The sequence below is a fragment of the Elephantulus edwardii genome, unplaced genomic scaffold (assembly GCF_000299155.1).
Source record: "Elephantulus edwardii isolate Elephantulus edwardi_28Jun2011 unplaced genomic scaffold, EleEdw1.0 scaffold00196, whole genome shotgun sequence".
NCBI classification, from domain to species: Eukaryota; Metazoa; Chordata; class Mammalia; order Macroscelidea; family Macroscelididae; genus Elephantulus; species Elephantulus edwardii.
Genome location: NW_006399946.1, coordinates 5,239,919 through 5,250,590, shown reverse-complemented (window position 1 = coordinate 5,250,590; position 10,672 = coordinate 5,239,919). Strand labels below are relative to the sequence as shown.

The 10,672-nt window shown below is 38.6% G+C and overlaps 1 pseudogene; it reads left to right on the top strand.

Annotated features, from left to right (window-relative positions):
* Positions 1-4,629, top strand: part of LOC102875330 — a 13,920-nt pseudogene extending 9,291 nt beyond the window's left edge.
* The last annotated feature ends 6,043 nt before the right edge of the window (positions 4,630-10,672 follow it).

Below are 10,672 nucleotides of genomic sequence, written 5' to 3'. Positions count from 1 at the left end.
CTGACCTCAGGGTTGGGGGGAGACTGAGAAAGATGGGTTCAATAATGTATACTGCATTGAAAGAGATGAGGGAGAAAACTGTTTAAAAGGGATATGTGATTAGGTATTTTTGTTATGACAGGAGTTCAGAGCAAAGGCTGCATATTGGAGTGGACCTGGGGGGAAGGATTATAAAACAATGAAAGAATTTTTCTTTTACTTTCCCAAGAGGGTAGTCTACTGGGGGGGAGGGTTGGGAGGGGAGAAGAGTACAACAATGAATGAATGGAAATCCAGAGTTTCTGTCAATTTTCATTGAAATTAATAATAAAGTTTTTTAAAAAAGAAAAGGTCATAGTACATTCACACAATGGGATATTAAACAGCACACAGGAGCAGTGATTCTGTAAATTACTACCTAACTTGGGATGGACTGGGTATGAGTAAACTAACTCAGTCCTATAAGGACAAATACTTTATAAGTCCATTATTGTTGAATGAGTATGAAGATCCAAGGGGGTGAGGAGACTCGGAGCAGAAGGGTGAGGAGTGGTAGGCAGGGGGTTGTTAATCATAGGGTTGCACAATTTGATAGGTGGAGGGAGGTGTGGGTAAAAGAAATGGGAAAGATCTGGTGTGAAAAATAATGTATACGAACTTTGTAAGTAAACTAGTATAAAGTAAAAATTGTTATTAAAAAAATAAAAACAAAACACAATTTATGTTTGTTAAATGTATTATGCGAAACCTATGCTTGGACCAGGAAGCAGTCATCAGAACAGAGCAAAGAAACACTTCATGGTTCAAAATCAGGAATGGAGTGTGTCAGGGATGCATTCTACCTTCATAACTTTCCAATCAATATGCGGAACAGATTATTTTGGAGGCTGGACTTTATGAGGAAGAACGTGGCATCCGAATTGGAGGAAGACTTATCAACAACCTGTGCTATGCATTTGACACAACCTTGATTGCCAAGTCTAAGGAGAACCTAAATCATTTGTTGCAGAAGGTCAAGGACTGCAGCCTTCTGTATGGATTGAAGCTCAACATAAAGAAAACAAAGATCCTCACCATTGGGCCAATCATGATAGATGGAGTAGAGCCTGAGATTGTTAACCATTTCAGTATACTTGGTTCCACAATCAATACTCTTGGCACTAGTAGTTGGGAAAAAACAAAAAAAAGAGGCATTACATTGGGAAAATCTGCTGTCAGGGACATTTCCAGAGTGCTGAAGAGCAAGGTTATCAGTCTGGAGACTAAGTTGGAGCTCAACTAAGCTATGGTCTTCACAGTTATTTGCTATGCATTGGAGAGCTGGAAAATGACTGAGGATGACAAGAAAAGAATCGATGCCTTTTAAGTTGTGGGGCTGGAGAAGAGTGTTGCACATACCAAGTGTACAAACAGGTCAGTCCTGAATAAGGTGAAAACACGTACCTCCTTAGAGGCAAGTTGCATACTTTGGACACGTGGCCAGGAGTGACAGGTCCTTCAAGAGGGACATCATGCTTGGAAGGGTGGAGAGATGGTGCAGGAGAGGAAGACGCTGGATGAGATGAATTGACATAGTGACTGGAGTAGTGGTGATGAGTGTGTCAGAGACTGTGAGAGTGGCTCAGGACAAGACAAGGTTCCAAGCCATTGTGCATAGGGTCGCTATGAGTTGCAAGTGACTTACAGCACATAACAACAACACAAAAATAGACTACATTAAAAGATCAGAAATAAATCCAATAATTAAAATAGATTGTAAATTCTTATGATCACAATGGAACACACATAACACAATGGACAAATTGGGCTAATAACCAAAGGTCAGCAGTTTAAACCCACCAGGTATTCACTGGGAGAAAGAGAAGGCAACCTCCTTTCATAAAAATTTACAGCCTCAGAAACCCCACGGGGCACCTATTGATTGGGAAAAATGGAAATATTCCTATACATGTTAACAATACAGTGTTCTAAATGAAATATTTTAAATCTATTTTTACCAAGTTTTCACCTTCCAGATTTAATTTATTCAAATTATTAAGTTTGTCATATATATTATTGTCTGAAGCAGTCCACCCACATTGTTTTTGTCATGTACTGTCCAGTCAGAACTGACCCACTGGTGACTTTCCAGCAAGTTTTCAAGAGGCACTAAATTGCAGGGGAGGAGACTGCCTACCCTCTTGCAGAGCAGCTGGTGGTTTTGAAGCCAGTGCCTTTAGGGATTGCAGTGCAGCTTCTTAGGACAGAGTAACACTGCCCCCTAGATTTCTAAATCTTTATGGAAACAGGTTACCTTCACTTTCTCCCATAGCATGGCTAGTGGGCTTGAACTGCCAGCCCTTTTGGTTGGCAGTCCTATGTTTAATCCAATGTAACACCAGGGTTCCTTATTACTAAACCACTGGTTCTTGATCATCTACTACTAGAATGATTCAGTGTTGATCAACGTTTTTTGGTACAATGACTGTGTATTCGTTCCATCATCTTTTGATGCTTCCTGCATCATTCAAAATTATGCCTATAGAATCCTTCAGTATTGCAACTCAAGGCTTGAAATTGTTCTTAAGTTCTTTCAGCTTGAGGAATGCCAAGCATGTTCTTGATTTTCAGCCTTTTGCTGATTGCACATTTGGTTGTAATACTTGGCTTTGTCTTCTCAAATTGCCTTTAAGATCTTCTGTTCCCTTCTCTTCAGCATTTCTGCATACTCTTTTGGCCTATGTTCTAGTATAAATTTCCGAGTCTTCTGATACCCATTTTGGTGTTTTCTTTCTTTCCTGTCTTTGTATAGCCATTTTTTAATCAGACAATCATACAATTTTCCAGGAATGACAAATTAAAGAAGAATGTTGTTGGATTCACAGTGAAAAAGAACTTTTTGTTTGTTTGCTTGTGTGTGTGTGTGTGTGTGTGTGTGTGTGTGTTTGTGTGTGTGTTGTTTAGGGTTTTTTGTTTGTTTTTTGGGTTTTTTTTTGTGTTGTTGTTGGGTGTTCTGGTAGCCTAGTGGCAAGGAGCTGCACCGCCAAACTGAAGGCAAATGGTTATGGGTTGTTTGTTTGTTTGTTTGTTTTTTAAATTAATTTTAATGAAAGTTTACAGAGACAGGTTTTCCAGCAATTCATTGTTGCACTTTCCTCCCTGCACACCTCTCCCCTCAATTCGCTCTTCTCTTTGAAAAGTAAAATTCTTTCATTGTTATACAATCCCTCCCCCCCAGGTCCACTCCACGTGCAGCCTTCATTATGGACTCCTGTCATGACAATAATACCTAATCATATATCCCTTTTAAGCAGTTCTCTCCCTCATCTGTTTCAAAGCAGTATACATTACCCCTCTTTCTCAGTCTTCCTGCAACCCCGATGTCAGTCCCATTTTACAACAGTGGCCCTATGCAATATTTGTCCTTTTGTGACTGAGATATTCCACTCAGCATAATGTCCTCCAAGGTCACCCATTTTGTATAATATTGCATGAGTTCCTTGTTTTTCAATGCAGCATAGTATTCCATATACCAGAGCTTCTCTATCCATTCGTTGATTGATGGCCACTTAGGTTGTTTCCAACTCTTTGCTATTGTGAACAAAGCCACAATAACATGGGTGTGCATATTTCTGCTTGGGTGGCAGTTATGGTTTCTTTAGGGTATATTCCCAGTAGTGGAATTGCTGGGTCAAATGGTATTTCTATTTGTAACTTTTTGAGAAAGTGCCATACAGCCTTCCATAGTGGTTGCACAATTTTACACTCCCACCAACAGTGAATAAGGATTCCAGTTTCTCCACAACCTCGTCAGCATTTGTTACTTGTTGTTCTGTTAAATTTTGCTATTCTGACTGGGGTGAGATGATTTCTCTTAGTTGTTTTGATTTGCATCTCTCTTAGAGCTAGGGATTTTGAACCTTTCTTCATGTATTTGTTGGCCATCTGAATGTCTTCTTTAGTGAAGTGTCTGTTCATATCTGGTGCCCATTTTTCAACTGGGTTATTTACCTTTATCTTCTTGTGGTGGAAAAATAACATTTTATGATCTATCCTAAAGTACAATACTGTAAGTTATGTGATATCTTCATATAGCATATGTTGTTGTTGACTGCTTTTGAGTCGAGCATGACTTATTATCAACCCTATGAATAAAGGGCCTAAAGCCCCTTTACAATTATTGACATTTATCAAATTTCATATTTCATAGGGTTTCCAGAGGCATGTTGTTTAAGGAGTGGATGTCACTCCAGCTTCCAAATAAGACCTGTTATTAAAACTATTGTTCAAATATATACACCAACCCCTAAAGCCAAAAATTAAGAAACTGTGGATTTTGGTGGAAGCAGCAACTGCACGACAAAAGAGGGGCACCCACGGAGGCCAAACAAAGTGCTTAGGTATAAGCTGCTTCCGAATGAGTGTAACCCAGCCTTGTATGACCCAACGCCAGACTAAATGAACCTTCTCAGCATGATCTTCAGCATGTGTGGCCTCATGCTCAAGCCGAAATGGTGTGCTTGGGAAGCTGTCTACTGTTCCTTCATTTGCTTTGCCAACTCCCAGAGCTCAGAGGATACCAAACAGATGATGAGAAGTTTCATGTTGTCCATATCTGCTGTGGTGATGTCCTATCGACAGAATCCTCAGCCCATGACACCTCCTTGGTGATGCCAATCTAGGGGGAATCATGTTCTAGATGCCTTCTAGCCACCTTGCCTCAGGCCTGGCCTAAAGCTCCTCAGTTTTTTGTCCTTGCTCTAGGCTTCTTCCCTGGTGAGACATCTCTGAACGCTCAGCTGAGTAGAGGGAACCTGACCTTTTCCCCTTGGTCCCCTCTGCTGGAACACATGGGGAACAAATATCCTAGGCCTCCACCTGCATCGTCCTTCCTCAACCTCCCTGATGCTGGTGGGAATGGTCTCCATGTTTTTGGGTATTTCCACTTTTTTTGTTGCAATCAGTTGATAATAAAGCTTGTCCTTTACACCCTCCCCCCCAAAATTGAGGATTTTCTACCAATGCTTTTCAGTCTGAAAGTGATTGCACATAAATTAATGTTTTCATTTTATTAATAATTAATATTAATAAGTATTAATAATTATTAGTGACTCTGGTGCAAAAGTTGGAAACAAAAAAATACTAGTAGTTGGAAAACACAGTCTTGGTGACAGAAATGAGGCTGGAGAGCAAATGAAAAAAATTATAGAATGAATGATTTATTACTTTCAAATACCTTAAAAAGACATAAATAGTGTTTATTTACATGGACCTACACTATTGGATAGGATAACACTTATTGCAGAAGATCAAAGAATGTAGCCTTCAGTATGGATTGTATCTCAATGTCAAGAGAACAAAGATTCTTACCACTGTACCGATAGGCAACATCATGATGGATGGAGAGGGGACTGAAACTGTCAACAACTTCATCTTACTTGGATCCACACAATTAACACTCTTGGACAGTCAGGAAATAAGGAGACACATTGCACTGGGAAAGTCTGCAGTTAGAGACCTCTTCAAATTATTGAGGAAGAGTGATGTCAATTTGAGGACTAAGGTGCGTCTGATTCAGGCCATAGTCTTTCCAATCACTTGCTATGCATCTGAGAGCTGGACAATAAATAAGGATGACAGAAAAATGATTGATGCCTTTGAGCTGTGGTGTTGGAGAAGAGCACTGAACATAACATGAATGGCCAAGAGAATAAACAGTTATGCCTTGGAGAAGGTGAAGTTCTTTGGAGGCAAGTAGAGAGGATGCAGCTCTTTGGAGGAAGTGCTCTTTAGAGACAAGAATGATGAGACTTTGTCTCACATACTTTGGGCATGTTGAAATGATGCTGGGAAGGGTGGAGGATCAGCAAAGGAGAGGAAGACTATCAACCAGGTGGACTGACACAGTGACTGCTGCATTGGGCTCTTGTGTATCAGGAAGTGTGAAGATGGTGTAGGATAGAACAGGGTTCAGATCTTGTTCATAAAGTCGCCGTAAGTTGTACTTGACTCAAGGGCACCTAACAACAACCTGTTGGATTACACAGAAGTCAGATTGTGGAAAGAGACATTGGAGAAACTAACTTTCAGCAGCCAAAACAAGGCTGGGGCTGACTGTGGCACAGAAAACTCAAACTCATGTGCAAGTTCAAATTGAAGTTTAAGAAAATGAAAATGAGTCCATGACAACAAAATTACAATTCTAACTGGATCTAAGCAAGAATAGATTTGATGCATTAAACACTAATGACTGAAGACCAGATGACTTGTGGAATGACATCTCAGACATCACTCATGAAAAAAAGCAAAAGGTCGTTACAATGACACAATAGATAGATCTAGAGAAAATGGGAGAAAAACAAAACAGAATTCAAATTCTTAAGAAGTCCAGATTTATTGAGCCAACTAAGATTGGAGACTCTAAGAATATTGCACTAAGATATGGTTAATAGTAATTTACCATGTTTCAGTAAAAGTTTACCAGGATTTTAGGTTCCCATTCAACAATTTCTACACAAGTCTTTCATGTGACATCACAATGTGACAATAATCTCTATCCTGGTGGTTCTATTTCCATTAATCTGGTTTCCCTGCCCTGCACCCCTAGATTCTTGTCTTTGTTTTGAAGTAATTGTTGAATACTAACTGAAGGGACAGCATAAACCCCATTTTTTATAAACCTCCATTAATACCAAAAGCAGAAGCGGGCCATAAAAATTCTTAGCTTAAGGCAAACACAAATGTCCCGGGTAAAGTCTTATCTGTCCTTGCAAAGTAAAGAATTAACTAGTGTCTACGTAACACAAAAAGAATAAAGGTGGGCAAAGTAGCCAGCCCATCAAAAGCCGACCCACATGACTGATCCCCTGACCCACCAACCACGATCTCAATCTCCCCGCCCCAACAGTGGCACCCAGGAAAGCCATAAAAGCAATTATGGGAGGGGGGACTCAGGGCCTTTTCCCTCACCCCCTTCCTACTGAGGGAGAAAATCTCCACATGTGGAATTTAATAAACGCTCTTGAATTTTCAGATGTGTGATGATTGGATATCCTTTGAGGGGCATTTCATGGGGAGAACACTAACAAAAGTGACCCATGGTTCTGGTGTAATTCCAATTCATATCTTGTTTTTAAGAGATGGCAAAAGTAATCACCAATTTATATGGAAAGGAAAGAGACCAAGATGAACAGAGTCAAGAACATCCTTGATCTTAAGACATACACACAACGTGGTAATCAAAACAGTCTGGCACTGGGATAGCAACAAACACACAGACCAAGAGAACAGAACTGAGAACACCAATCCATCCACCCAGACAACTGATTTTTGACAAGATGAAATCCCTTAAGTGGAGGAAAAACAGCCTCTTTAACAAATGGTGCTGGCAAAACTGGCAGATAAGTCAAAACAAAATTCGTATTTCACACCATATACAAAAAGTCACTCAAGACAGATCAAGAATCTAGGCATAGAAACTAAAACTATAAATCTTATCAAAGAAAAAAAAATGAGACAAACCTAGGAGCCCTAATCCATGGCATAGACTATCAAAACACAATTAAAAATATGCAAAATCAGCAGAAGATAAATGAGACAATTGAGAGCTTAAAAAATTAAATCATTATGTGCAGAAAAGATTCACCCAAATGAGAGCATACAGCCTGGGAATATGGCAATGGCATATCTGACAAGGTATTAAACTCTAAAATGTATAGCAAACCTAAACATCTCAACAAGAAAGAGACAACCTAAATGGGCAGAGGACTTAAAAAAAGACTTTAATATAGAAGACACTCTGAAGGCCTGCAAACACATAAAGAAATGCTTATAAACACTAGCTATTAGATGCAAATCAAAAGAACAATGAGACATCATGCCAGCAAAAATAGCAATATTCAACAAGCTGGTTGAACAAATACTAGCGAACTTGAAAAGAGATTGGAACTCTCACACAGCTCCGGGGAATGTAAAATGTTGCAACCACAATGGAAAGCAGTTTGGCTCTACCTCAAAAAATTGGAAATAGAAACACCATTTGATCTGGCAATCCCACTACTAGGTATAGAACCTAAAGAAATAATGGCTGTGATATGAATAGTTATTTACACAATCGTGGTCATTAAAACATTATTTATTTAGGCAAGAGCAGGAAATGATGCACACGTGTCCATCAACAGATAAACATAAATTGTGATATATTCCACAACAGGGTACTATGCAGCACTGATAAACAAGTCTTATAAACACTGCATAACATGGGTACATCTATCATTCCCATTATACTAAGTGATAAAAGGGCAGTCACAAAAGGCCAAATACTATGTAAGACCATGATCATAAAAAGCTAGTTTTATACACAGAATCATTGTTGAATGGTTACCAAGGAGGCAGGGAAAGGATAATAAAAATGAACTCTGGTGACCTAGTCTGTAGAGAACATATCTCTCTGGCACTTCTAATCTACCAGAAACTTTGAAGGAGAAATATGGAAAATTTCCTCCCTTGTGATTTACACAAACACCTCAAACACCCAAGGCCAGTTATGCGTGGCTTCTGACTTGATAGTAATGAGTTTGAGATTAAATAGATATTAAAGGTGAAGGAAAAGGCAATATTTAATAAGAGCTGATGTTCACAATATCACTAAATAGATGAAAGACACTGAGAAGCATAGGGAAATTAGAATTAAAATGAGTAGGGGGAATGGGCGATTACATGGTGGATACTGACTGAAATTAATGTTATAGAACAAAATGTATGAATAGTTGCGTGGAAAATGGATTTTAAAACTTTCAATCAAATCACAATTATTAAATTATTTAAAATGTTTAATTGTTGATCTTATATAATTCTTTTTAAAGTAGTACAGTACTTTTGGATGATTTTTTTAAAAGCACTTGTTACTTAGCTAAGAAATTACTTCAGGGTTGCATTTCAATTAAAATTTCAAAGACTAACTGTAGGCAATAGGATCGGGGAGTCCACTGATCTCCACCAATCTGGTAGGACTTCCTTTCAGCTGTTTTGTTTTGGGTTTTGTTTTTTTAAAAAGATCGTGAAGTCTGTTTAATGTTTTTCTCTTATTCTACCAGGTTCATCTTTTGTGGCCCTGATTAGAATGTCAGGTAGTGGTAGCTGGGCACCATCTGTTTTATTCCGGTTGTAACATTTTAAAAAAAGTATTTGAATTGAGTGAAAGTTTACAAATCACATTGGCTTTTCATTCAATCATTCATAGATATTTTGCTTTGTAGCATTAATAACTATTAATGTAATTAATAAATTAAAATTCTAACCAATGGTAATTGCTTTTTTCTTTACCCAACTTAACTATTTATTACTTTTATTTCATTCTCCCTCCTTCCTGTTAACCCTCCAATATTGGTCCTATCTGTGTGGAAACCTCTCCTTGTTGTTAGGCACCAATGAGGAAACCACTTCTCGTGTTGACTTTATGAACAAAAAAATCAGAATTCAATCTCTGACATGCGCCAGCCCATTGCTATATTCACAATCCATCTAACCGAAGGACCTCATCTTTTCCACTGGTCCTCTACCTTTCAAAGCATGTCTTTTTCCCAAAGACTGCCTGTGTTAGTTTAGGTAGGCAGTGAGTTTCTAAAAAAATTGTCTATTTACCTTAGGTTTTAGAATTTGTTAAAGTACAGTTCATCATGCTCACTCACTCACAGCCCCTGAGCCAGAACTGACCCTCCATCAGGTTTTTGGAAGGCTCTAACTGCATGAGAAGAGATTGCCCATCTTTCTCCTGCAGAGCTGATGGTTGGATTTGAACCACAAAGAAACACCACTTTTGAGACTAAAGCGTAGCTCTCTATGGATGGTGCCACTGTACACTTCTTCATGATGTTGTGGTTGTTATGTGCTGTCCTTCATGTCATTCTGTTATGACATCACCTATTTCATTACTGGTTTGTGAGATTTGCACTTTCTTTTCCTTTGGTAAAATTGGCAGGAACTCTTTGGTTTTAGTGATCCTTTCAAAGAGCCAACTTCTAGTCTTGTTAACTCTTTCTATTGTTTTACTGTTTTCTATTTCCTTTCTTTCTGCTCTTTACCATTTCCTTTTTCTTATAGAGACTGTAGGCTTTGCTTATTTTGGGGGTTTTGGTGGGTTTTTTCCCTAATTGTCAGAGATGTTGGGCCATGGTATTGCTTTTGGTTTTTCTTTCTGATGTGTGGGCATATTACTATAAATTGACCTGAGTACTGATTTTGCTGTGTCTCAGGGATTTTTGGAATGCTGTGTTTTCATTCTCATTTGCTTCAAAACATTTAAAATTACTTTTAAAATGTAAGGGAGTTCTCGTGGTCTAGTGGCAAGAAACTGCGCTGTATTCCCAAAGGCACGTGGTTTGAATCCACCAGCTATCCACCATGGGAGATGGTGAGCAAACTCCTCTTGTGTGATTAACTGCCTCTGAAAACTCACTGGAGGGTCAGCTATGGATCGATTCTAAATCAACATTACACAAAAATTATTTTTAAAATTTCTTTTGTACCCAAACAATACTTTGCTCAAGCAAAGTGTTATTTAGTTTTCATGTACTTTAATTTTCCTTTCCTGATCTCCTTGTTGGTTTCTGATTTTATATTACTGCAATCTGAGGATATGCTTTCTAGTGATTCTGTGTTTTTAATTTATTGAAGCTTGCTTTTGTGACCCAAATATATTCTGGAGAAGGTTCCA